This window comes from Cervus elaphus, chromosome 4, assembly GCF_910594005.1.
Source record: "Cervus elaphus chromosome 4, mCerEla1.1, whole genome shotgun sequence".
Taxonomy (NCBI): domain Eukaryota; kingdom Metazoa; phylum Chordata; class Mammalia; order Artiodactyla; family Cervidae; genus Cervus; species Cervus elaphus.
In genome coordinates this window covers 13,674,615-13,702,269 of record NC_057818.1, presented here as the reverse complement: position 1 = coordinate 13,702,269, position 27,655 = coordinate 13,674,615, and the positions used below count along the sequence as shown (strand labels likewise).

Below are 27,655 nucleotides of genomic sequence, written 5' to 3'. Positions count from 1 at the left end.
TGAGCTCAGCCCACACACCCCCAAACCACCTGTAAAGTGAAGACATCAGCTGGGAGCTGACAGGGCAGGTGGGCGGAGGGAGGCCACCCAGCTCCTGGCAGGCCTGTCAGGGTTAACTGTCCTACCATTCCACTTAACCAGGTCCCCTGTGCCTGCACAAGTGGACCCCAGGTCTTGTGACTGAATCGGCCCGGGCACAAGGGTGAATGAACGCAGGCACACGGCATCCCTGAGCCCTTTTCTGGCTCCCTTATTTGGGCTTCCTGCAAACAGCAAGGATCAGCCCAAGACTTCACCTCAATTAAACAGCCCCTCTCCCGCCCCCACGCCAGTACACACGCTCCTGCAGCCCCGGCCCACACATGTGTTTATTGTCTCTGCTGTTCACACTTCTCCTTTTATGGTTCCTCCAATCCCAGTCCTCAAGCTGGTCTGATTTTGTTCAGAGCCTGACGCACAGCACTGAAGCCCACACCGGGCTTCCTGCCGCAGGTCAGTGGTGGCGTGGAGGGGCCGTCCATCCCTGGGCACCCGTGGGGGTACTTCTGGGTGCCCACCATGCTGGGACCCTTGAGAAGGCACAGAAAGTGAGAGAGCCAGCAGTGGCATGCAGGGGAAGGAGGCAGGGCGCGTGGCCCTGCTGAGCTCAGGTGCCTCACCTGTAAACTGGCTCAAGGAGCCTGCCTTACTCTGAGGGGCCACTGGAGGGTGAAATGCACTCCTAATGTGTCAGTTACGTGTTTCTGAGCGTGTCGGCTGCATGTAGCCCCCAGGGCCACTGTCCTCACTGTCTCCCTCCCCTCCTCCACGCACAGGCTGGGGGCTCCTGGGCAGATGTGCTTCCCTCTCTGAGTGTCAGTGTTTTCATCTGTAAAGATGGACGTGAGGTTGTCCTGATCAGTGCCAGGCATTTAGTAACTGGATGCTCAGTAAATAGGTTTCCCCTTCCCTGAATGTGCCGATGGTCTGCGGAGGACCAGCGTCCAGGGACGACCTCTTAAGTCAGGCTGGGTCAGGAGAGGCTTAGAGGGGGTTTCAGACGCCATTTCTGGCATCTCTGGGAAATCACACCCTAGCTACAGTCAGTGGATCCTCAACCCCCTTTCCACCTATGCTCCCAAAACCAAGGTTGATTATTATGATTCCAATATGTTGCTTATACTTTTGAAAAGTCTGAATTTCCCACGAATGTGAGAGTTGGACCATAAAGAAGGCTGAGCACTGAAGAACTGATGCTTTTGAATGGTGGTGTTGGAGAAGACTCTTGAGAGTCCCTTGGACTGCAAGGAGATCAAACCAGTCAATCCTAAAGGAAATCAACCCTGCATATTCATTGGAAGGACTGATGCTGAAGCTCCAATACTGTGGCCACCTGATGTGAAGAGCTAACTTGTTGGAAAAGACCCTGGGAAAGATTGAGGGCAGGAGGAGAAGGACAGAGGATGAGGTGGTTGGATGGCATCATTGACACAATGGACATGAGTTTGAGCAAACTCCAGGAGACAGTGAAAGACAGGGAAGCCTGGCGTGCTACAATCCATGGGTTTGCAAAGAGTTGGATGTGACTGAGCAACTGAAAAACAATTCCTCAACTAACACGTTTGTAGTGGGATAATTAGAAACCATAGGTACACAAAAAGAAGGAAACCCGAAACCACCCAGCAGCCAGAGGTAACCAGTTCATGTCTTGGTGATACCCATCCATATTTTCTTTTTTAAAATGCAGAAGAGGGATCACCTTTTCCCCCCACAATCACATTTTATTAAACACCCTCCAGTCTGGCTTCTCACCGTTCCCAACCACTGAGCCACCCTCGCCCAGGTCATCAGTGACCTCCATGTGATCCATTTCTGTGGTCACGTGACTGATTCCTCGGGCCCCTATTTCAAATCTGTCCACTCTTCTAAGTAGCACTGCAGTAAACATCCTTACTGCCAAAACTGGTCACACATCTCATTTATACAGACACAAATTTTTACATTAGCCCCTCCCCAAATGTGCACCACCCTAAAGAGACGGCAGTGGCAGAGGTTACATCTACCCTCCCCCACCTAGGGGAGCTGTAGCTCGGGGAAGCCGCACTCAGGACCTGGGTGGAACCCCCGGCCCCCCTAAAACTAAAGGGTGGGGTCAGCAGAGCACAGCAGGAAGCCCACCCCCAGAGATGGGAATGCTCCTGCCCCTGGAAATTGAATGAGCTCAGCCTGAAGGGACCAGGAAAGTGGCCCCAGCCACACATCGGGACCGAGCGCTTGAAACATGTCTGGTCGGAGCTGAGACACCCTGTGAGGTACCCGCCATATTCTGAATAATTCATAGCAGAAAGCATTAAATATCTTGATAATTTTATGTTAATTGCAGGACGATGTATTTTGAATACAGTGGTTAAAATATTTCAAAAATCAATTCCACCTGTTCCCTCTTGCATCTTTTTGAATATGGTTGCTAGAACATTTTAAATTACATATGTGGCTTGAATTCCGTGTCTGTTGGACCCTGGCCTAAATATCTCCCTTTTCACATATACAATATATGTGTCTCCCCCAAGGAGCTCTGGCTTGCCCGCTTTGCTTCATTTGCTCTCACAGCCCTGGAAGGTGAAAATTCCTCCTCCTCATCTCACAGATAAAAAGTACCTCCCGGTGAGATGGGAGACTAGCCTGAGATCATGGCATGGGGGGCAGGGGGGAGCGTGATCCAGAACCAGATCTCTGGCCACGGTCAGGGCATGTCCCGTCCTCCCCAGGGAGTCCGCCTGCGTCTCCAAACCAGGGTCTGCCGAGGCCTGCCATGGCCCCGCCTGGAGTCCCTGCAGGAAGGGTCTGGACCCCCAGGGCAGTCCTGCTCTGATTATCACACCTTAGGGAGCCGCCAGACAGCTGGGGGAAGACAGCAGGGCTGCTCCCCTGCTCAGCACCCCTCCCCTCCCCCCCGCCCTCCCCTCGCTGCCCCAGGAGGGCAGGCTGGGGGAGGCGGGCAGCTGCCCCTTGCCCCGCAGGGTCCTGTCCCCATCACGGTGACTGTTGACAGGACCACGTCCCAGCGGATGATGGATGCTTGTCATCTCCCACAAGTCCTCAGACCTCAGAGCCAGAGGTGGCCCCGATGGCCTTTTCTCAGTAAATTACTGCATTTATGTAGCCCTCAAAGGACTGTGTGCAGAGCCCGCTGCTGCGGAGGTGGCCACGTCCACACCCTCCTGGACAGCCATCCGTGCAGGACAGGCTGCCCCCTCCACCGGAGGCAACCTAAGAACAATCTGGTTCAAATCTCCACCTTTTGTCATTTCTTCAAGTTTCAGAAGCACCTTTTCTGTCTTAGTTAGTTATGGTCCTGACAGTACATTTTACATGACTTGTAGCTACTTAGGATAGTGAAGAGCACCAGCTTAGGGGGGTCCTCAAAGTCAGGATGCCTCTTATGGCCCCTGTCCCCCACTTTCTGGGTGTGAGCTAACAGCCGCTTTTAACAGAGTGCCACTGTGAGCTGGGCATTGGGCTTGCAATAGCCCTTCAACTAGGATTCGGATGCCTTGTTCTCTAAATAGGGAAACTGAGTCAGGAGAAGTGGCACGATGCCAGGAGATGGGGGAGGGGGCCGCTACCTAACAAGGGTCTTCCATAGAGAGCTGCCCGCGAAACAACGTGGGGGACACCCCAGCCCCCCATGGTCCACCCTGGGATCGTTATACAGACCAAGAAGGCAGGCCAGCGCCTCTGGAAAGATGCTGTTAATACAAGGCTGAGATGTGTTTCCCGGGTGGTTCAGTGGTGAAAGAATTTGCCTGCCAGAGACACGGGTTGGATCCTGATTGGGGGGAATCCCACACACCCTGGAGTAACCGCCCTGGAGCACTGAGCCTGTGTTCTAGACCCTTTGCTCCTCAACAAGAGAAGCCACTGCAATGAGAAGCCTGCACACCGCAACCAGAGGGTAGCCCGCACTCGCCGCAACTAGAGAAAAGCCCGCAAGCAGCAGCGAAGACCCAGCACTGCCAAAATAAATAAGTTAAATTATGTGCATATAAAATAAGGCTGAACTAGAGAAACTGGCAAATAGTTGGGGGAAAAATGGAAACAGTGGCAGGTTTTATTTTCTTGGGCACCAAAATCACTGCGGACAATGACTACAGCCATGAAATTAAAAGACGCTTGTTCCTTGGAAGACAAGCCATGACAAACCTAGACAGTGAATTAAAAAGCAGACCGCATTTTGCCGACAAAGGTCCGTATAGTCAGAGCTGTGGTTTTTCCAGTAGTCATGTACGGATGTGAGAGTTTTGACCATAAAGAAGGCTGAGCACCGAAGAATTGATGCTTTTGAACTGTAATGATGGAGAAGACTCTTGAGAGTCCCTTGGACTGCAAGGAGATCAAACCAGTCAATTCTTAAGGAAATCAACCCTGCATATTCATTGGAAGGACTGATGCTGAAGCTCCAATACTTTGTCCACCTCCTGTAAAGAACCAACTCATTGGAAAAGACCCTGACACTGGGAAAGATTAAGCGCAAGAGGAGAACGGGCACCAGAGAATGAGATGGTTTGATAACATCACTGACTCAATGGACATGAGTTTGAGCAAACTCCGGGAGATAGTGACGGACAGGGAGTCCTGGTGTACTGCAGTCCATGCGGTCGCAAAGAGTTGGACATGAATGAGCAACTGAACAACTACAAGAGAAACTGGAACACTCCTGCACTACTGGTGGGCACACAAAATGGAGCAGCAGCGTGGAAAACTGTCTGGCAGCTCCTCAAATAGTTAAACATGGGGTCACCATAGGACCCAGCACTCCACTCCTGGGTGTGTACCTAAAGGACTGATTACAGGCACTCCAGATGTTCACGATAGGCAGCAGTATTCAGAACAGGCAAAAGCTAGAAACAACCCCAGTGTCCAGCCACAGACAAGTGGACAGACAGACATGGTCCGTCCATCCAGTGGACTGTTACTCAGCCATAAAATGGAAGGTGGTGCTGATACAGGCTATATCGTGGATGACCCTTGAAAGGGTTATACTGAATGAAGGAAGCCAGACCCAGGAGTATCGTAATACATGCGCGATTCCATTTAAATGGAATGTCCTCAGAAGAGGCAAATGTTTAGAGACAGAGAGGAGATGAGGGGTTACCACAGGGCTCTCTCCATTTGCCTCTTCTGGGGATGTTCGGGGCGGGGGTTGGGGGTGAAGATGGTGACCAGTGGGTCCGGGATTTCCTCTTGGGGTGATGAAGGTGTTCTAGAATTACATAGAGGCCGTGAGTTTGTAACATCACAAATGTACCGAATGCCATGGATGTGTACACTTTAAGGGGTTCGTTTGATGGTATGTTAATTCCACCTCAGTATTAAAAACAATCAAAAATAAGCCTGGGCAAGGAGAGAAGCAGACAGCCAGGGCCGTGCAGCTGCAGGTTTTCTCTGTCGTGGAGCAGGGGCTCAGCAGCACCCACCAGACACTCGTGTTGTTCTGAGTTTCATGTTTCAGGCAAGGCTGAGTCCTCCTCTGATGCCCCAAGCCCCATCAGACCAAAGAATAAAGAGTGATGGGTAGGTTGGTCAGCCTTGGGGGCTGGGGAGGGTGGGGAGGAGGCAGCGAGCAGGTCATCAGCTGCTCCACACGTCCACCCCCTAAGGATAGACTCCAGAAGCCCTCTGGGGACCATTTGCTTTTTAAAAGGGACAGGCTTCTTATCAAAAGCTGCTTTCAACCCCAGATGAGAGTTTGCAAGTCTGCTTGCCCTTCCACCCCACCCCCACCCCCGCCCCCGTGGAGCAAATCCCCCCAGGCGGCCAAGATGAAAACCAAACCGAGTTGGGGGCAGGGGTGTTGCAGCCTGAACTCCCCAGAACCTGTACTCCCCAGATGCTCTCCCTCGGAGGGACCTGTGGCTAATCGAGCTCCCTCCCCCGGGAGACCAGGCTCAGAAGGGTATTTCAGAACCAAACTAGTGAAACCCTGGGCAACAACAAGGAAAGAAAGTTAAAGGTCTCGCTGCTCAGTGCTGTCCAAGGCCGTGAGCCGGCGTTCGCACACACCGCCGGGAGACGTGGGTGAACGAACGTGCAGCCTTCTTCCTACGGGGCGTCCGTTAGTTCACAGGGGTGGCTTGTCGCGTCCACACGCTTTGGTCCAGGACTCCTCTACTGGGAGATTATTGCAGGAGGGGAATGAGGAGGTTCACGGGGACCTACGTCTAAGCATCTCTGTCCACACCAGTATTTATAAAGATGAGTACTCAGGACCAGCCTCGGTGCCCATGAGTTGGGGCTGGGGTCAGTAAACACACAGTGGGCTCCAAGGCGACGTTAACCCCACGTCCTCTCCGCGTGTCTGTCCTGGCTTTTCCGTCCAGTGGCAGAATCATCGCCCCTCTGGACTTGCCTTCTTCACGACACGGTTTGATTTTCCGATTTTAAAATGTGTGAGTTCCAGTGCTCGCTTCGGCAGCACATATACTAAAATTGGAACAATACAGAGAAGATTAGCATGGCCCCTGCGCAAGGATGACTCGCAAATTCATGAAGCGTTCCATATTTTTCTGATTCGTGTCAATATATGGCAAAAACCACTACAATATTGTAAAGTAATTAGCCTCCAACTAATAAAAATAAATGAAAAAATAAATAAATAAAATATGTGAGTTCCCAAAGAATATTGAAAGAAATGAAAATATTCGATGATAAAATAGTAATGAGAACAACAGGACCTAAAATTATATAATAATTCAAGCTGTATTCTATGGAGGGAAGGACAGAGACATAAAATACAGCAAAATATACAAAGCAGTGAATCCCAGGATGGCAGGATTATAGTTAATAAATTACTCCTTAAGCATTTACATTTTTCATATAATTTCTATAATAAATATTTTGTTTTATAACAAACATGTTATAATACTTAGTTTTCAAAAGAAATAAATGCAAGTTTGTTTTTATTTTTTTAACGTTTTTTATTGTGGTAAAAATCACATAATAAAAAACAGGCTATTTTAGCCATATTTAACTGTACAGGTCTGTGGCAGCAAGTACATTCACTTTATTGTGCAACCCTCACCATCTTCCATCTCCCGGATTTTTCACCTTCCTAAACTGAAATTCTGTCCCCATTAAATACTAACTCCCCACCCCCCCCACCCCCATCCCCAGCCCCTGGCATCTATCAACGTACTTTCTTAACCCTGTGAATTTGTCTGCTCTAGGTATTTCGCATAAGTGGAATCAAACAGTATTTGTCTTCGCCTAGTGTATATTGGAATGCATCTTCAAGGTTTGAGTTAATACATGTCCTTGTATGTTCATTTTTAAGTCCCTGCCCACTGTGAACTAAAACGACTATGGAGGAACACGCAGGAGGGGCGTGTGTGTGTGCAGTCTCTGCCCTGGGACCCACATGCAGGGCCGTCCTCCCAGGAGGCAGGTGTGGGCTGTGGAAACTCTGGTTCTGTGGGTCAGGAGACTGGGCTCTGGACCCAGTGCTAAGTGGCCCTGCCGTTTGCCAGACCCTTCTCCAGAGCAGAGCCTCCGGTGTGAGGCAGAGGTCAACGCCCACAGTTTAAGGAATCCTTTCAGGGTTCCTGGGGGAGGGCCCACTTGGTCCGCCCCAGGCCCCAGAACAATGGAGGGTGTGAGGCTGTTTATTGTTTGAAGTCAGCGGAATTAGCAGAGACTTCAGCTCACTCAATACCTAAGATCCAGCCACTCTCCAGAAACCCAGCCTTCTCCAAGTGACACAAATTGTTCTCAAATCTCTTATTAGCGATGCTCTTAACTGTTGAAAGATCACAGGCCATGGGGCAGACAAAGCCCAGAGACTCCAGAGGGCAGCGGTGGCAGCTTCCAGAACAGGCAGCCTCACAAGCTGTGGATGGTGGGGTGGAGCGGGTGGTTCCCTGGGCGTCTGGGAGGACGGACAGCCGGCCAATCATGCTGAGACCCACGGGACACCACGTGTTGGACAGCTTACTGGCCTTACCCCCCCCCCTTGCCCTACGGTGGGGAGCACTCAGCCCATTTTATAGATTTTTTTAAAAAATTATTTTATTGAAGTATATCTGATTTACAGTGTGTGAATTTCTGTGTATAGCAAAGGGATTCAGTTATATATATATATATATATATATATATATATATATATTATATTCTGTTTCATATTTCCCATTATGGTTTATCGTAGAATATTGAATATAGTTCCCCGGGCTCTCCAGTAGGACCTTGTTGTTTATCCATCATGAAATAGTTTGCATCTGCTAATCCCAAACTCCCAGTCCTTCCCTCCTCTACCCTCCTCCCCCTTGGCAACCACAAGTCCCATTTTACAGATTTTTTAAAGGGAGTTCAGAAAGATGACAAAGCTCTGAAAAAAATCATCCATTCATCCTTCAGCTTCCCAGGTGTCTCAGTGGTAAAGAATCCACCTGCCAATGCAGGAGACGTGAGTTCGATCCTTGAGTAGAGATCTCCTGGAGAAGGAAATGGCAGCCCACTCCAGTATTCTTGTCTGGAAAAATCCCATGGACAGAGGAGATTGGTAGGCTACAGTTCTCGGGGCTGCAGAGAGTCGGACGTGACATGACTGAATAACTGAGCCTAGCACATTGCATTCATCCACTTATTTAAAGATACTTGCTGAAGTCATGTGTGTGGGGCACTGTTCTAGGTGCTGAGGACATGATGTCAAACTCAATAGACAAAAATCGTTGACGTCAAGGAGCTTACATTTTCTGGGTGAGTGCAAACTCAAGACATGATGTCAGGCAGTGTTGAGTAAGAGGCAGGAAGGAGGTGAGGGTCAGAGGTGGAGAGCTAAGGGGATGACTCAGCTGACATGGTGTGTGTGCCTCTCACATCCCTCTTGTGTGTGAATATTGTGAGTGGGCTGCATCAGCATTGCTTTCTGGTGGTGACACTCTATAACTGTGCCGGCTGTCTAAGAAAAAATTATTTTTGACCAAAACCTGATAATAATAACAACCCCCACCTCTTGGGTACCTGGAGAAACTGGGGAAGCTGATGGTTAACGGCCCTTCAGGCTGACCATCTGGGTTCAGAGATCAGCTCCAAGTGTGACCTTAGTTAAATTTCATAACCGGTCTGTGCCTCGGTATCTGCGTCTGAAAAATGGGTTCACGGTGGTGCCTCTCTCCTCTGGTTGGTGTGAGGAGATGTTTATAGACGGGAGCCCTGCCCGTGCTGTTTGCTTTTTGTTGTGATGACTTTGGAAGGCTATGGAAGGCTCTGGGCTGGTCTTTCATGAATGTGGAGTGTTGCCTCGTATAATCCTCCCAGAGCTAAGAGTTCCCGATTGATGGGACCCAGAGGGTGTGGGGGGGTTCCTCCTTTGGATCTGCAGAGAGGTGGGACCCAGCCCCTGGACTCCAGGGCTGCTGGAAGCTCAGCTCTACAGGAACCAGAATGTGTCCCCCTGCCGTCGCGTAGAGAAACCAGAGCTCAGAGTCCTCCCCATCCCAGGGTCAGAATGTCAGAGAGTCCCTGAGCCAGCCAGGGGTCCTGCTGCGTGTCCAAGCCTGCCCCACTTTCCTTGTGTCTAAGCCTCAAGGTTTGTCCCAGCAAAGACTGGCTTGGTACTTCCAGAAAACATTCTTCTCTTCCTTGAGAACAGAGCCCAGTTTATCACAAATCAGAAGCGCAGGGGTCAGGCCCTGGAAAGGATGGAGGAGAGGATTGGTGTCTTACTTTTGGTGGTGGAAGAGGGTGGAGGCAGCACACCCATAGGACTGCTCCTGCTTTATGGAAGAGAAAACTGGGCCTGAGAGAGCAGAAGTGACTCAGACTCACAGAGAGCAGCAGGGCTGGCTGGGGCTGCATCTCAGAAATTCTCCTAAATAACAGAGTTCCGTTGTGCAAAACTCGGTATTGCCTGCCTGGCTCCCCAGCCCTGCCCACCTGTGGAGCCAGACCACCTGGGGTTCACATCTGACCTCTGTGCCTCACTTACCCCATCTGTAAAATGGACACAAAAGTGCTGCCTGCATGACAGGGTCATTGCCACGGAGAACTGAATGAAGCCACGTGAGGTTCCCCAAACAGTGCCTGACTTGCTAGATGTTCTGTGTTAACGTTCATTAATGGTTGTTGTTGTTCAGTCGCTAAGCCATGTCTGATTCTTTGCATCCCCATGGACTGCAACACTCCAGACTCCCCTGTCCTTCACTATCTCCCCAAGTTTGCTCAAATTCACGTCCACTGAGTCAGTGATGTGTTGCAATTTACAAGGCAGTGAGGGGCAGTAAGACATCAAAATTACTTTGAACAAATAACTGGAATGTATGTTTCAAAGTTTTAGAAGTTTTGTCAGAACTGCTTTCGGAAGACATTTTTGTATTCTGTTTTCTCAATGCGTTTACCAAGAAAGAGAGAGCTGCATGCTGAGGCCAGGGATTCTTGTGCAAGTCAGGGTCTCAGCTTCTCAGAAACTGTTCAGGACTGTCCAGTTCGTTCTCTTGGTTTTGCAGTGGGGTGGGGGTGGACAAAGAGGCCGAGGGGAGGGGGTGGGGCACACAGGTTAATGAGGGAGGGGCCCCTTCACGGTCCTTCAGGCCGACCACCTCAGGGGACCGAGCAGACTCAGAGCACCCAGTGCGTCTGCCTCACCAGGCCTCAACCCAAGTGTCTGACCGATGGAGGTGATGCTTCTGTATAGACAAGGTGGCCGCTGGACCACTGCAGGCTTTCACCCAATGGGGGTGCGGACTAAGGACAGACAAACCTCTGAAGTCCCCAGCATGCCAAGTGCAAGCTCATGAAGGAAGTTAGAGTGTATAAACTGAGGCTCAAATCAGGGGTCTCAGTCCCTGAGCATCCACCTGACCACCTGTGAGCAGGTAGAACATGCTGAAGCCGGATTCCACACCCGGCGCAACCCCCTCTGAGTCTCTGGGGTGAAGTCAGGCATCTGTACCATCGGAGCTCTCGGGGACCAGAAGGGGCAGGCAGGGCTGGGACCCGCCGGGCGGGGGGATGGGAGGTAGAGGTGGGACCAGCAGGAGACAGAGTCTCTGGGGCAGACGTGAGCCAAATGGTGAAGGGGAGAAAGATGCGAGACCCCTGCCGCCTGCCCTCACCTCCCCTTCCCCCGGCCTCTCTCATCTCCACCTCCTGCCCACCCCGCTTATCTTCTGTTCTCAGCGGCTGCCCGGCAGGCCTCCGCAGCTTTCTCCTCCTGTCCATCTCTCCCCCTCCCCCACCATTCTCCTCTCTCCTCCTGTGTCCCAGGCCGGTCACACAGCTGGTCCTGCAATACCGATACTGCCTCCTTCCTGGCCTTTGGTTCAGGCTTTGATGCTGGAGGTGTAAGGTTGCTGCAGCCTTGGAGGGAGTGGGAACCAGGCTCCTGAGGAGTTGCTCCTACTGGGTCCCCGAAGCAGCAGCAGCCTGGGAGGCTTTGCTAAAGCAGCGAGTGCCTGGAATCCCCCTCCTCGGGACATGTGAGAACACAGGCAGCCTTGCCTGCCCCACCCGGGCTTCCAGGCCACACTGAGAACCTCCCTCCTAAGGCATGTTCTGCCGGACCCTCTGTCCAAGCCGGACAAGGACCGGGGAGGTTCAGTGCAGTCCCACTGGGCTGCGGGATGCACGGTGGTTTGAAGCGCCTGCTAAGAAGCGGGGCAACGATGCCTGCCCAAGAGTGACGGAGGTGACGTGGGGAGGCCCCCCGGAACCTGCAGGGGCCATGGGTCTGTCCCCGTCCCCCCTGGTGCTTCCCAGGTCACACGCGGGATGTGGACAATTGCTGCCCGCACCACTGGCCAGCACTGCTCCACAGGAAGGAACCAGGCTGGGTATTGAAGTGGGCACGGGCTGGAAGGCACACTGCTCATTGTCTGTGTTGGAAAAGGGGAGACAATTTCCTAGCAAGGGCCTGGGGCAGATGAGGTCTTAGGAGGGGAATCTGCGGAGCTTGCGTCGCTTGGAGACAAGACATGGCTGAAATGCAGGAGATAAATCAGAGAGGGGCTGTTGGTCACTAGGTCTGGGTGCTGAGTCAGTTGATAGCAAAAACAAAGGAATAAAATTCCCAACTCGTATTTTCAAAGCATCTTTCTAATCCCCCTGCTGTGGGCTGGATGTTCTAAGCCCACTTTGTTTTCTTGCTTATTCTCCTACTATTATTGTTATTTTATTTATTTGTGCCACATGGCATGTGGGATCTTAGTTTGCCGACAAGGGATCAAACCCGCTTCCCCTACAGTGAAAGCACAGAGTTTTAAGCACTGCGCCACCAGGGAAGCCCCTCTGAGACCACATTTAGGGGTGAAGGAAGAAAAGCCCTTAGCAATTCCAGGACCCGAGTGCAGCCAGGTTCTCAGGTCTGCTCTGAGCTGCTTCTCAGGGGTCCCTGGAAGGGCGTTAGGAGGACACGGTGACCCTTAAATGGTGCAAAGAGTCTCAGTGCTGGGATGCGCCCCAGCCTTTTCACAGGAGAAAATGCGGCCCAGAAATAAAGACAGGCTCCTGGTCCTGCAGAGAGTGGGGGCACAGGCCCCATCACCACCTCCCTGACCCCCCGAGAGACCCCCCAACCCTGGCTCCCAGGTGGCGGGTGCACACACACACACACACACACACACACACACACACACACGCCTGGCAGTGGGAACACACGAATGCCTGAGACGCCACCGGGTGTGCGGAAGGGGTGGGATCTTATATTCCAAATGATTTTTTTTTCTTTTGAATGTAGACATCTGGCGTCCTATAAATAAAATTGAAAATGTAAATATTGTAAAACTCATTAGAGAGTGGTTTTCAGTTTGCTGAGAGCACGGGTCAGCTGCGACCCCACTGCGCTGTGGTGGGAAAGCCACCCCACACGCCGGCGTTCCCAGCACCGCACGTCGTCCCGGTATCCCCCGGCTGGCCCAGCGGAGCTGAGCCTGACGAATAAACATTAAAACGTGGGTCGGTTGTCTCCTATTTATTATCTCGCATTAACAGTTTTCAAGAACTACCTAAAAACCTTTCTGCTTTCATTTAATACACAGGAAAAGAAAATACTTCACAAGGGGAGAATATCACATTTTCTGTCGTAAGAACACGGGTTCTGGTGCATGCCGGTCGAGCCCCAAGACGTGCACTCGGTCAGATTCCTGATATCAGGTTTACCACACTCTTCAAAAGACATTTTCTGTCCGAGACACATTAAACAAGCTTTATTTAATAACGTTCGATTTGACTTATCCAATTTAAACATTTGCTCTGATCAGCTACCATTTGATCCTGCCTTCGTTTCGGGCAGCAGAATAATTTCTCTGGGTTATTTTTCTTTGGTGCAAGGTTGATCCTGGAGGCAGAAGAACTTCTCTCGAATTCTCTGTGTTTCTCTAATTTGTGCTGCAAGTGGAAAGGGATAGAGCCATAAAAAGCCTGTGCTGAAGGCTGCTTTTATAATGTTTACGTTGCTCATCCTCACGTCTGTCTGGCTAAAGACAGGCAATATCATTTAAAAGACTCCTCCTAGCCCGATAATTAGGAGGGAACTTTTTCTTAACTTAGAGCATCAGAACGTAAAGAAATTCTCAACTTAGTGATTTTTGCGGGAATATATTTTGCCATCTGCCATCTACTTGCCCCCACTGAGCGATTTTTATAACAGTGGAGTGTACCAACCGAATGGTCATCCATTAAAAGTCAAGGAATTTAAGACAGTGAGGGGGAAGAGAGTTTAATATCTTAATTCACTCTGTTTTAAAAGAGGAAATGCCACTTTGAGTCTACTGTCTCAGGGTTTATTTCATATAGCTCTTTAGATTACTGCCATTACTCCTGTTATGATTTTACTATCATGATATTAAAGCACAAACCATCCTTTTTTAGGGTTCATCTTTGCATGCCGCCCTTTACAAATATCCAGCTTGAAGCCGGTAGCCCCGACTCCCACCTATAGGTACGGTAAAGCCATCCATAAGGACGGAAACCTCTGACAGCTCCTCTCTCCCAGAGCAGCGCAGAGTAAGTTGGCCAGCAGGGAGGGTGGGAGCCCCCCTGGCCGTTATCTGAGCGACCTCCGGCAGGCATCTGCTCCCAGGCCGGGAGGGGGTCTTTGTCGGTGAAAGGAGCGTTTGCAGGGCCAGCCAGAGCTTGGTTTATGGACCCGGCTGGTGGGAGGGTGCACCCCGCCCAGCCTGCGTCCAGGCCTGAAGTGTTTACCCCTTGGGTGATTTACATCACCCAGGTGTTCATTCGGGAAACATCTCGGCTCCGAGCTGACATGGTGATTGCCCTGGAGTTGCAGACTTCGGCATTCTTCTGTTCATAACGGTCTGGGGGCCAAAGAGATTTTTAAAAACAGAAAGTCCCGGCCCAAAATGGTTCGTGTCCTGGGGTTTTCACACAGGAGGGCCGAGGGACATCTGAGCCCGGTGCCCCTTGCCCTTCCCCGGGTGGAGGAAATTCCTGTCGCCCAGACTGCAGCCCTCCCCACCCTCCTGCAGACCCCTGTCCTCCGCAGGCTGCTCTGGCCTTTCTGTAGCTGCGGACATGCCGCGCCAAGCTTCCCCGCGGCTGTGTTAGCATCCCGGGGCTCCCCAAACCAAAAGTGTTCTCCTCAATCAAGATGCGGGAGATGCGGGTCTCTGGGAACACAGACGTGTCCTGGAGAGAGACGGGGGCTGGTGTGAATTTGTTCCATGCGGATCCACCTCTGCTGGTGCTGACGTTCTGAAGACTCGCTCTGTAGGCACTCCTTTCCTATCAGAAGCCTTTTCTGTGCTTTCTGCTCACATTTTGAGGCAGGTGGTGCCGTCGCTGTTTTGACCTGTGTTTGCATCGAGGGTTCCTAACGCCTATACCGGGGCAGCCTCATGCCATCCGAACACCAAATTAAAAAAGCCCCGAGGAATCGAGGTTTTGTTTGTTTGTTTGTTTGTCAAAAGCACATATTTAAAATGTTTTTTTATTGAACCCATCCCATGCCTATTTTGAAAGAGTTGGGACATTTATTACATATTGGTTTTTACACTTGTATCCATTATTTCTCCAGCCACTGCTGATAACTGATGAGGAAGAAAATAAGTGTATTTCTGCCACATGGAAATATATATTTGTGTAGGAGACAGGCAAGGATGATTGTAGGGAAATTGAGAATGCTTCTTGTCTTTGTTTTCATTTTTACAAATACCTCTTTCACTGGTCCAGAGAATGCTGGGTTGCTTCTTAGGGCTGGTCTCAATTCAACTGTTTCTCTCCTTGACGACGTGTCTCCCAAACCCACCATTTTGCTTCCTTATACAACCTGCAGATAGAAAGCATTTGGTCAAATGCTGGGGGCCATCAGATCTGGGTTAGCAAGTGATAGAATTCCTTCTGCTCTGACCTCTATGTTTAAAAGAGTCTTTTCAGCCGGTGATTTGAGCACTAACAAATTCACAGAAGCACTCACATTTCTCCTACCTGTACCCCTTTCTTCCAAATTATAGATATGTAAACCTCCCCAACAGAGAAAAAGATCACTGATTTGCCGTGCTAAACTGGGACATATTTTCACCACCAGCAACTGTTTAAAATTCCCAGCCCTGGAGTAAGGGGAAAAAAAAAATCGTCAACAAAACAAACTTTTATTTCCAAACGTCAGGCTAAATGACCACGGACCCACTTGGGAAAAGGTTGTTCTATGTGACTGCTGACAGTCTAATATTGAGAACCGTGGAAAATATCACACCGATTGTAAGAAAAAGAGCAAGTGTGTAAAACAACTAATTTTGCTGTCACTATGGACCTCTTAACGGTGTGCGTTTGTGAATCTCTTTTCTGAATGCCTCAACACACGCCCGTTTGTGAATGCGGGCACATGGAAAGATGTGTGTCCACAGTTTGTTTTAACAAATTGCCTAAGAACGCTGAATTCTACCCACACTCTGCCTGGCATCAATGCCACTAAGAGAACAATGTCACTGAACTACCAGACTCATTTATTTTAAACTCCGCTGGAACGGCTCCCCCAAAGCAGGTGACTATCGAAAGATTTTTTTTTTAATTCTAAATAACAAGAGGGATAAAAGTGAATGTCAGTCTATGAGGTCTGAACGTTAAAATGTTAAGAGAGAGTTAACCAGGGTCTGGTAAATGGCTAAACAGATTAGTAGCCTTACTTTTTAACATATAAACATCTGAAACCCGTTTCCTGTTTAAGAAGAAGGGAAAAAAAAAGTCTAGGTGGATGACCTCGGGCACTTTTTTTTGATTAACAAATGTGAATTGTACATCATGGTGGAAAAAAAAAAAAAATGGCCCACGCTTGGTGGTCTTTCTCCAGTCTGTATACGGGAGAGAGAGAGAGAAAATACAAAAATAAACGTTACCTTCTCACTTTCCGGGTGGGCAATGCCATTTCTGCAGTGGCGTCCAGGGCTCTGGCAAATGTTAAGGCTGTCACTGCGGACGGAATCCCTGTGGTCTGCGAGCCTCCGGAGAGTCCGAAGAAAAACATTCTCCGCATACTTGCTGGCGGGTCCTATCTCCAGGCCCCGGCCCGGCGCTGCAGGCTCGTGTCACCGGGCCGGCCGCTGGGACATGCTCATCTGACCCCGCGCCTCCCTCGCGGCCAGACCTGCAGCGGGGTGCCAGCCGGACCGGTTCACTGCCGCAGCCCGGAGGACACGCGGAGTGCAGTCTCAGCCTCCAGGATCAAGCGCCAGCTGCAGTCTGTTCAGCCGAAAAGAGCTTAGCGGTTCTGACACATTCTGACAAGATACATTTTATAGGGTTTGTGCTAAAATTTGATATTGGAAGTTGGGATTCCAATTTTATGTCTCGGATAATAACAATAGCAGCTGGGACCTTTAAGAAATGTGTGTATTCCTCCCATTAAGAGTCACATAATAAAAACTATTTATGTCAAACACCTTATAAGGGAAAGATTTAGCCTGAATGTCAATATAACATATAATACTTTTTTATATTCAGATTTTTTTAAAAATCTGGGAAAAAAAATCCATTATCATTGTTACCTATTAGTTTTGACTTGGACCAGTGGATACGTCGTGGTTTTAAAAATCTAAAGTTGGCATCTTCTTGCTTTAATTTGAAAAGTCATTGAAGCGCCTCTTTTTGGTATTATTTCTGTGTATATTAGAAGGAAAAAACAAAACAAATGCTGATACAGCTTTTTTTTTTCAAGTCCTTCTGATGAAAAGACACAAAAGAAGGGCACAGTTTTATGTGGCTTGATTTGATTTTGATAATTTGCAAGCCTGCAATAAAAAGAGCCACTGGCCCTTAATCATCGGTGCTGTTTTTGTTCTCGGAGAGCAGCCGTGGCTTCGGGTTCAGGCTGGCGGCCCGAGCTCTCCTCATTCTGCTGGACAAATGGGGCAGCAGCTCAGATGGACTTCTTCCTCGGGAAAGGAATCGCGACATCTCGGCTCAAGGCAACATCTGCAGCCAGATTTCAGAGGGGCTTCCACTCGACTCTGGCCTCCCTGGGGTCATCACATTGACGTGCTCCCAGGGGAATGAGCCTACTGCCAAACCGACAAGGATTCTAGCCGGGGCCGGTCACTTAGAAGTGACTGCGCAGTCCTGCTAGGCCAGCTTGTTAGGAAACCCCAGCTTCCTTCTTATCTCGTCTGCTCAGACGAAGAGCAGAACCTGATTGGGATGAGAAGAGAACCCCAATTAGCAAAGCCAAGAGACGGCCATCCGTCCTGCACCCACATGCCTGGGTCGGGTCCGCATGGTTTTCTTTGACTCATGGACTCGTGTGACCGCAGGTTAATGAGAAAAGCCCATGGCGGCGGGAACCATCATCCAGGCTCGCTGAGCCCCTACCCTGGCCCCCAGCGCCTCCTTGACAGGATGGCACCCCTGTCCGTGGAAGGATGAAGAGTCCACGGGGACCAATGCAGAACCCTGTGCTCCTCGGGTCTTGTTGGAACCAGCTGACACCAGCCTAAACTCGGCCAAATGCCAGCTGAATTTCTTTTGTTATTAAGTCACAGCTTGAATGTAACAGCCCCGGAGCGAACACAATCTTAAAAAATAACTTCCTACAAAGCCTCTCCCTTCTCTTCTTTGTCAGAAAGTTGCTTCAGCCTAAATGGAAGCCATTTCCCTCTGCTTTTTAAAGGAGAGGGCCACCAAGTGTCTCCTGGGGTCCTCTGCCAGCTTCACCGCCTAGTACCAGCACTTATAGAGGCCATCACCCTCTGGATCGGTGGCCATATTCCACACGCTGATTTTATGTTGGCTTCACGGCTGCTATCAGAGAGAAGTGTGCTCCCAGCCAGGACTGCAAAGGGCATCTGATGACACAGTGAACAGTTGAAATTAAACATGTGCAAGTCCAGAGGATGCTGCAGACGCTCAGAACAGCAGCTTCACCCACCTCATCTCCCATCTTCTCAGTGACCCTCACGGTGGCTGTCATCACCCACATGTGACACGGGGACATGGGGAGACAGGAAGATGGGTACCCAGGGAAGCTCGGCAGTACTCAGGGATGTCTGGTCACAGCCAGACTTTGTGGGGGCCTGTTAGATGCTAAACATCTTCCCTGCAATCTCTTGGCTTCAGGGAAAAGTTTACTTGACCCCCTCTGTGACCCCAGGGGCTTCCCAGGTGGCACTGGTGGTAAAGAACCCGCATGCCAATGCAGGAGACATGAAACACGGGTTTGAGCCCTGCGTGGGGAACATCCCCTGGAAGAGGCATGGCAACCCACTCCTGTATTCTTGCCTGGAAAATCCCATGGACAGAGGAGCCTGGCGGGCTGCAGTCCATGGGGTCACAGAGTCGGACACAACGGAAGCAACTTAGCACCCGTGCACGTCACCCCAGGAGACAGGCTTTCTTATCACCTGCATCTCCTAGAAGAGGAAACTGAGACAGAGAGGTCAGTCCATCTCTGAAGACCAGAGTGCTGGAAAGCGACAGAGGTGTCCCACAGAGCCCGGGCTGCAGCCCCCGAGCGGTCACATCAGACCCAGTGTCAGCTGCGAAAGCCCAGGTCACAAGCTAGCCCGTCACGCGGGCGAGTGGCTTCACCAGCTGGAGCCTCAGTTTGCCCGCCTGTGAAGTGGGGCTGGAATGGGCCCCGCTCGGGGAGCTATTTCAGGCTCACACAAAACAGGAGAGGAAAAGTGCACAGCACATTGGAGGTGTCGCACAGTCACCGCGTGCAGACCTGGGGTCTCAGCCCAAGGCCTGTTCTCGCCTCCGTGAGCGGCTGCAGGCTACACGGCTTGTGTTGGGGACCCATCTGGGAAGCCAGGCCACATCCTCAAATACCAGGAAAGCAACACGGCCGGGGGGCAGGCAGCATGGTTCCCACATCAGCCAGGCCTCAGCTGGGCGGTCCAGGGTCTGCCCCATGGAAGAGCTGGCCAGCAGCAGGTGCCCTGGGGAACAAGGAAGGATGGTGCAGGGCCCCCTCCTCACTGGGGGCAGCACGTGATGTCATCACAAGACAGCACCAGAGACCCACAGGCCCCCTGCCCGCTCACCAGCCTTCCGCTACCCCGGCTACACTCTGGCTTCTGTCTCATCTGTTTGGATGGTCAACCCCCTACAGGCCCGTTCCTTCTCCACTCTCTTCAGACACATCAACAGCCGCACAGAGAACCCCAGGAACAATAAACAGCCTCGCATCCCGAAGCTGGCTCTGCTGGAGGCCTGGGGGCTTCCCGACCACCGGCCGGGCAGCATGGCTCTCGGAGGTTTGGGGGGTCCAGCACAGCCAGTTCAGAGCCCGCTTCTGCCTCTGATTAGCTGTGTTTGTTCAGGCAAGTAGCTTGCCCTCTCTGGATCCCACTTTCCTCGTTTGCACAAGGGCAGCAGGGATGGGCAAAATGTTGGCTTGCAATAAATAATCAATTACTGTTTTGCTGTTTAACTCAGACCATGAAAGGAAAACACCCAAATGGATTGAGAGCAATAATTTTTTTTTTTAATGGGATGCCACCCCCTTACATGAAAGGCTAGAAAAAGGGTAGACCTTAAGACCCCAGGGACTGGCTCAGCAGTATATGGGGAAATTCCACCACCAGGAAACCTGGGTTTGGGTTTATTTTTTGGTTTTTGTTTTTAATATTTATTTAATTGCTGCTTAGCTGCAGCACGTGGGATCTTCCTTGCAGCTTTAAGGATCTTTCATTGTGGTGCGGGGCTCAGAACTTCCAGCATACGGGCTTAGTTAAGTGCCTTGCCATGTGGGGTCTTAGTTCTCTGACCAGGGATTGAACCCACATCCCCTGCATTAGATGGAAGAGTCTTAACCACACCCTAACCCTGGTTTGCTTTTTGCCACTCAGCTGCTGTGCCACCCTGGGCATATTTCTTACCAAGTCTGGTCTCCGTTCCCCATCTGTAAATGGTGATCCGTAAGGTTTCCTCCTACCTTCTTCCTTTAACTACCAACTTAAATCTTCCGCCACCAAGAAATCACCTTAACAGTGTTTACACTGTTCTTCGAGGTGCTAGAATGTTCTTAAAGCACCCACATTAAAATGATGGCAACATTTTTCAAATATAAAAATCTTGAAATAATAGAGTGGTGGTGGGATTGTGGGTGATTTTTTTTCTTTTCTGTAATATGTTGTTGTTGTTCAGTCTCTCAGTTGTATCCGACTCTTTGCAACCCCATGGACTGTAGCCTGCCAGGCTCCTCTGTCCCTGGAATTCTCCAGGTAAGAATACTAGAGTGGGTTGCCATTTCCTCCTCCAGAGGATCTTCCCAGACCAGGGATCGAACCTGTGCCTTCTGCATTGGCAGGTGGATTCTATACCACTGAGCCACCAAAGTCTTGTATCTTCTTAACTTTTTCTGTGGATTTCTTCTTAAATACATATAGCTGTGACTGACCCCCTCGGCCCCCCAGACATAGTCCTGTGGAAATGTCCCTGGACCTTTGCTTCCAAAGTGAAAGGACCACAGACTTACTGTGGGAAGTGGTATTCATGGGAAAAGCCTTTTTTTTTTTTTTTAATTATCATGAGTTCTTTGGAGGACATAAGCTTTCATATTAAGGGATTTATTTACAGAAACTATGGGGAGAACATTTCTGTTGATTAAGAACATATGTAAAAAAAAAAAAAAAGAGAGAGAGGGAAATAAAAGGAAAAACACAGATTGTCACATCAGTGTAAGACAATTCTGGAAGTGTACCATCTCTTAAACCCACACCTGTGAGTGGTGGAGGGAGGTGGGCTGAGCTAGACCACAGATGCCAGGGCTGCACCTGGGGACTCCTCTCGTCCAGGGCACTTGTATGCGGTGTGCACACGATCCCGGGGGTCTGGCTGAAGTGCAGGTTCAGATGAGCAGGTCTGGACGGTACGGAGCTTGTCCTTCATCAGCGAGCACCCAGGGATGCCCAAGTCACCTGGTCAGTCTGTGAACTGCTCAGGTCGGCCAGGTTTACAGCAGACTGACTGTGGGCCTCACCTGCTTGGTGGGGGTGGCTGCCCAAGCTCCTCGCTTGGGAGCAAGAGTTCTCGACCTGGACCACACTTTAGAGTCACCAGGGGAGAATTTGAAAAATCCAGTGCCTAGGCTGCACCCTAGACTAATTAACTCAGAATCCTTGGGGGTGTGGCCCAGGCATCAGGTTGCTTTCAAAGCACCCAAGCACCCCAGTGTGCAGCTGGCTCTGAAGATGGCTGGTTTAGACACTGCCTCCCTCAGGGCTGGGGAGGAGGGAGTGGAAGATGGATTGGTGATGTCTGCCAGCGGAGAGGGAGCGGAAGATTGACTGGTGATGTCTGCCAGGATGCCTGCATGGTGGAGAAGGATGAGGGACTTAGCATCCCTAAGGGCTAGGTGCCAGGTCTGCAGACTCTTGCCTGCAGAGCCCAGCTTTTATTCCAGGATGACACACAGGCGGAGGTCCCTGTCTGAAGTACACTCCTCAGGACATAGTGTTCAGGCTTCTGGTGCATCGCTTGGCCGTGATCAGTTGGGCAGGGTTGGACGTTGACCTTCTGGGTCAGCCATGGTGGAAGGGGGCAGATTGCATGAGCAGGAGGCCATGAGAGGTTGAGCCATGACTTGAATGTCACCCCAAAGACAGGTTGGGGAATGGGGTACATTGACGTGAGCCCCACTCTTAGGGATCCTGGAAGTTTGCCAGGAAGGATAAAGACCCCAGTGGGTTGCCCAGATCCCAGTCAGGCCATCCAGATCAATGTGATTGAGGAATTTGGTGTTTCTCCATATGCACTGAGGGTAGGGTCAGAATAGAGGCCATCTCTGGGGAGGGTTTAGGCTGAGAAGGGGCAGGTCTTCTGGCTGGGGGGCCCTCGGTGCTGGTGTATACCTTGTATTGAGGTGTACATACATGTAAAACCATCAAGCTATAAATTTAAGACTTGTACACTTTCTGTACTTCCCTGGATATAAGTTAGTGAAAGTCACTCAGTCATGTCTGACTCTTTGCTGACCCCATGGACTAAACAGTCCACGGAATTCTCTAGGCCAGAATACTGGTGTGGGTAGCCTTTCCCCTCTCCAGGGGATCTTCCCAACCCAGGGATCGAACCCAGGTCTCCCGCATTGCAGGTGGATTCTTTACCAGCTGACTCACAAGGGAAGCCCAAGAATACTGGAGTAGGTTACCTATCCCTTCTCCACCAGATCTTCTTGACCCAGGAATTGAACCAGGGTCTCCTGCATTGCAAGCAGATTCTTTACCAACTGAGCTATCAGGGAAGCCCTATGGATTTAAGTAAAACATCAAGAAAAAAGAAAAAGAAATTAAAGGCAAGAAATGTAAATCTATACAGTAAGTAAAATGTTCCAAAAGAATGTAGAAACACACAAATAGAACTGATTTTCTTTAACTTTTTATTTTATATTGGAGTATAGCCAATTAACAGTGTTGTGATAGTTTCAGGTAGACAGCAAAGGGACTCAGCATAGGTATACATGTATCCATCTAGGCTACTACATAACTTTAAGCAGGTAAAACTACAGATAAATAAGAAAATTACAAATTAGCCAGTAGAGGGGGGAAACAGGGAAACATGACAAAAAATTAGAACAAATCTGAGACTCAATGAACAGAAAAGAAAGTGAACCAGTAAACCAAATCACATTAAATATACTAATTGTAAATATAATCACAGCCCTTAGTTAGCACTTTGCTGAATTTCCTTACCTCCTTTTCGTGACTGAGTACTGCTTTTATGTTGAATTTCGTACAGGCATGGGGATAGCACCATAATCTTTTCAGGGTTTGTCTCAATCTGCTCTGGGCTGTATTAAAGTGTTGAAATTAACCAGGTGGTCCTTGAGGACTCAGAGGGAATATTTCTAAGGATCTGAGATCTCAGAGGTCTTGAGCAAGGAGAATCCATGCAATAGCCAGGATGGATTAAGCCAAAGCCTGAACAAGGCTTACAAAGATGTAACTGAAAACAAAATCAAACTAAACTGTAAAGTGGAAATGACATTGCAGCTTTCCCTTCTCCTTTCAATGTATCAAATAGCAAATCCATCTTTGAGAAGGAAAGAGCTGTTTTTTGGAGGAGGGGACTGGAGGAGCCTGTTTTTCTGGGTGAGCCTAGTATGGTTTGCATGGGGATGTGGTGTGTGGGTGATGATGGGCCTGAGAAGAGACCCTGGTTTTGGAGAAGTGAAGGAGTTTGGACACTATCATTATAGGCCAGACACTCCAGTGCACATGTCTGTGATCAGAAAAAGAGTAAAGGGGACATGTCAGGTGTGCCAAGGAGTCTTGGGAACACTCCCTAGAGGAGCAGGTACACTTACAGGGTCCTGGCAATCTGGATAGTGGAGGCCAGCGAATTCAGGGTTCCTCAGAGAGGGGTCTGGAGAAGGAAATGGCAATCCACTCCAGTATTCTTGCCTGGGAAATCCCATGGACCAAGGAATGTGGCAGGCTACAGTCCATGGGGTCACAAGAGTCAGACACAATGAACAGCTAAGCTACCATCACCACCAGAGAAGGGTACACAGGTAACACGCCTGGCTCACCTGTTCTCACTGGCATGTTTTTCTGGGGAACATATCACTTTCATTCACGGTGAGTTGTGACTTACAAAACGCCCTTCCCAAGAGGGACAGAAAGGCAGTGACCAAAATTTATACTACGGTGTAAATGACTACCTGCAGCCTTCCTTCCCCAAACCAGGATTGATGAAGAGATTTGGGAAACCCAAAGTAGGCTGGAGAGGGGACAGAGGAGGAGTTTCCAAAGCAGGAAGAGTGGGGCCAGGTCAAATCACCACTCACTTTGAAGGGGCAGCCCTTACAAGGAGCACAGGGGAAACTCCAGGTCAGTGTTTGCTCTCACCATTAGCATGGAAGATGTGGGTGAATTTATGCATCACCATAGTTTCTGAGGGGCTTCCCTGGTGGCTCAGTGGTAAAGAATCTGCTTGCCAATGCAGGAAATGCGGGCTTGATCCCTGGATCAGGACAATCCCCCGGAGAAAGAAATAACAACCCACTCCAGTATTCTTGCCTGGGAAATCCCATGGACAGAGGAGCCATGGGGTTTCAAAAGAGTCAGACACGACTGAGCAACTAAACATCGAGTTTCTGAGTCCAATTCACCTGCAAGCAGAGTCAGTGTCAGAAGACCATGAGTGGCTCTAAGTGCGTGTGGCCCACAAGGAGAAACACTGCCCTGTGAGCACAGGTCCTGGGAGGGGTCCCCTCGGTGACCCAGCCCCGAGGGGAAAATCCTGAAAGGGAGAGGGGGGCCCCTCCTCCAGCCACATTTACTCCTGGGTCAGCCAGGACAGGAGTAATGAAATGAGCAAAGCGACAGGGGCCAGAATTGCTGTAACTGACTGTGGGGGCAGGAGCCCCACCAACAACCCAGGAATCCACTCTGACCTACCCCTTGCCCCTCCCTGGAGTGAACGGCCAGGGGTGTCTGCTCCAATTAAGCATTCCGGAGCAGAGGAAGTAACCACAGGACAGGTTTGGGGACCCACTGGACCCACTCGGGGACAGGACTGAGCTAAGACTCCACTGATGCCCTGAAAGGACCAGTAGACGCAGTGCCATGGTGAGCCTTGGCATCAGCGTCCGTGCCCCGGACTCCCCAGGTATCTGATTGTCTCCTTCCACCGCGTGGTCACCCTGGCGGACGACTGTTCTTCCCCACCCACCCTCGCCCCTCCTAGACCTTCTCACATGGCGGCCAGCGTGGCGTGCCACTCCCCAGGTGTCGGCAAGTCATCCTCTTGCTTAAAATCCTTCGTGGAGGGGAGGTATTATTTATTGCAGAAACCTAGCTGTTTTTTTAGGATAAAGGGGAGTGTTAAAAATTGCGGTGTGATATCAGCCCAGAGTCACGCATACAGGGCTCCAGTTGTGGGGTCTTGGCCCCGCACTGACTTAAGTTGTCCCTTGGCTCGTGGCCGCCTCCCTCCAGCCTCCGCCTTCACACCACCTCTCCCGTCTCTCTCTTCTAAGGACACCCGTCCGTGGACTGAAGGCCCACCCCGGCCCGGTTCAGGATGAGCTCAGCGGGAGACCCTTAGCCTAATTGCATGTACAGAGAGAAGAGTCAAGATGGCGGAATAGAAGGACACGGAGCCCAGCTCCTGCCGCAGATACGGCCAAAATACGTCCCCACGTGGAACAGTTCCCAGAGTATACCTCACTGGACGCTGGCAGAGGATACCAGACGCCCCAAGGTGCAAGAAAGAGCTCCAAGTAACCAGCTAGAATGAAAGCAAAAAGAGAAAAAAGGAATCGGGACAGGACCTGCACCCCCAGGAGGAAGCTGGAAAGGAGGAAAGGTCCCCCCACCATGGGAAGCCCCTTCTCGGGCGGGGACCTTAGCGGGGACAGAGGGGGAGCCTCGGAGGCTCAGAGGAGAGCGCGGTGGCTGGTTGGTGGCAGCCAGAACAGAGAGAGAGCCACACAGATGTTCCACACCACCTCCTGTGGTCCCCAGCGGGAAACTTGCGGCTGCTGCTACCTGCGGGGCTGGGGGCTGAAACTCGGGCTTCAGAGGACTGACCTGTGGAGAGGACTGGGGTTAGAGACAGCCTGAAAAGGGCCGGACTGTGATGCTGAAACCACACAACTCAGACCAGGACTGGAACCCAGGGGCTGGGACTCGAAACCACTGTCTTCATTGAAATTGCACAACTGATCTGAGGACTTCATGAGGCTTTGGTTCTCTATGTGTCCACACAGGAGGAATTCAGAGAGAAACAAAGTGATAGGTAAGAAGTAGATTTATTTAGAGAAATACACACTCCCCAGACAAAATGTGGGCTGTCTCAGAAGGCGAGGGAGTCCCTGAAATATAGTGAGGTTAGCTTCTATAGGCTGGGTGATTTCACAGGTTGGTGAGTGGGGGGAGGCTAGTCCAACTATTTTGGGAAGTGCGTGCATGCTTCTGTGCTCAGTCATGTCCGACTCTTTGCAACCCCATGGACTGTAGCCCACCAGGCTCCTCTGTCCATGGGATTTTCCAGGCAAGAACACTGGAGTGGGTTGAAAGGGGTGGGGATTTCCAGAAATTAGGCCACCATCCACTCTTTGGTCTTTGATGGTCGGCCTCGGAACTGTAGGTGTGTCATTTAGCTGATGTGTTACAATGAATGTATAATGAGGCTCAAGATCCCCTGGAAGGCAAATCTTCCACCATCTTGGCCCTAGTAGGTTTCAACCAGATTTTGTCATGTTCTCAGCGGCTCTGTCATTCTTTTAGAGGTTGTGCCCTGCCCCCCTCCCCCCATGTCTCAGCACCAGCTGCATCTGGGGGTGTTTGCAGAGGAAGCCTGGACACCATAGAAGCCAAGTGCCCTTACTAACCAGTTTGGCTTGCGAGGGAGGGGCGAGACCACCATTAGCAGCCTAGCTTTTGGCATCCTCGTGGTGGGTGGGCACCACCATTGAAACCCCACTGTTAACGTGCACATGTGGGAAAGGAGTGGTGGGGGTAACCTTCCAGTTTGGAAAACAAAAAGTCTAAAGCCCTGTGCACGCCTGGCCTCTTTGCTGAGCCTCGGGCAGGACCGGGGCTCGTCTGGTTCACAGTCCAGTATTGTGCTGTGTTAGTCACACAGTCATGTCTGACTCTTTGGGACCCTATGGACTGCAGCCCATCAGGCTCCCCTTGTCCATGTGATTCTCCAGGCGAGAATACTGGAGTGGGTTGCCATGCCCTCTTCCAGGGGATCTTCTCCACCCAGGGATAGAACCCAGGTCTCCCACATTGCAGGCGGATTCTTTACCGTCTGAGCCACCAGAGGCAGGTATGGAGGGAGAGACATGGGGACAGGGGTCCTGTGGGCAAAAATCATCTGTGGGAATAGGTACCAAACGTCTGGGGGTTAGACAGGGTGTCCAGAGCTAGTCTACACAGCGCCTCTGCAGGAATTCTCCAGATGGTGCCTGCCCTGGGCTGACCCAACCCTTGCCAGGGTGAGCAGCTGGGTGACTGTGGTGGGTCGAAGTGCCCACTCTGCTGGGCAGGGAGCAGACCTCACAACTGCTCACAGCAGCCCCGGGATGTGGGGACAGAAGTGCCAGGATCAGCGGGGCTGTCTCTGGGTGAGGATTCCACACAGAGCACCCCTTTTCTTCTGTTCACCCCCAACCCAAAGTTTGGACCACAGTGGTCCTTTGCAAAAACAGCTGCAATAGCGAAGCCCCATCTTTCCAGCGGGAGTGGCAGCTCCCCATTGCTTTATGTCATAGCAGTGC

General features: G+C 50.7%; 1 long non-coding RNA gene and 1 other non-coding gene across 2 annotated transcripts; one reads left to right on the top strand and one right to left on the bottom strand.

Moving 5' to 3' along the window:
• Nucleotides 1-6,438: 6,438 nt before the first annotated feature.
• LOC122693036 lies at nucleotides 6,439-6,545 on the top strand. The gene has a single exon (XR_006340834.1). It is a non-coding gene; the product is annotated as a U6 spliceosomal RNA (small nuclear RNA).
• A 6,380-nt stretch (nucleotides 6,546-12,925) lies between these two features.
• On the bottom strand, nucleotides 12,926-16,735 carry LOC122691606. The gene is made up of 2 exons (XR_006340461.1): nucleotides 16,323-16,735; nucleotides 12,926-15,256 (listed from the first exon to the last, which is right to left on the bottom strand). It is a non-coding gene; the product is annotated as an uncharacterized LOC122691606 (long non-coding RNA).
• Between the last annotated feature and the right edge of the window lie 10,920 nt (nucleotides 16,736-27,655).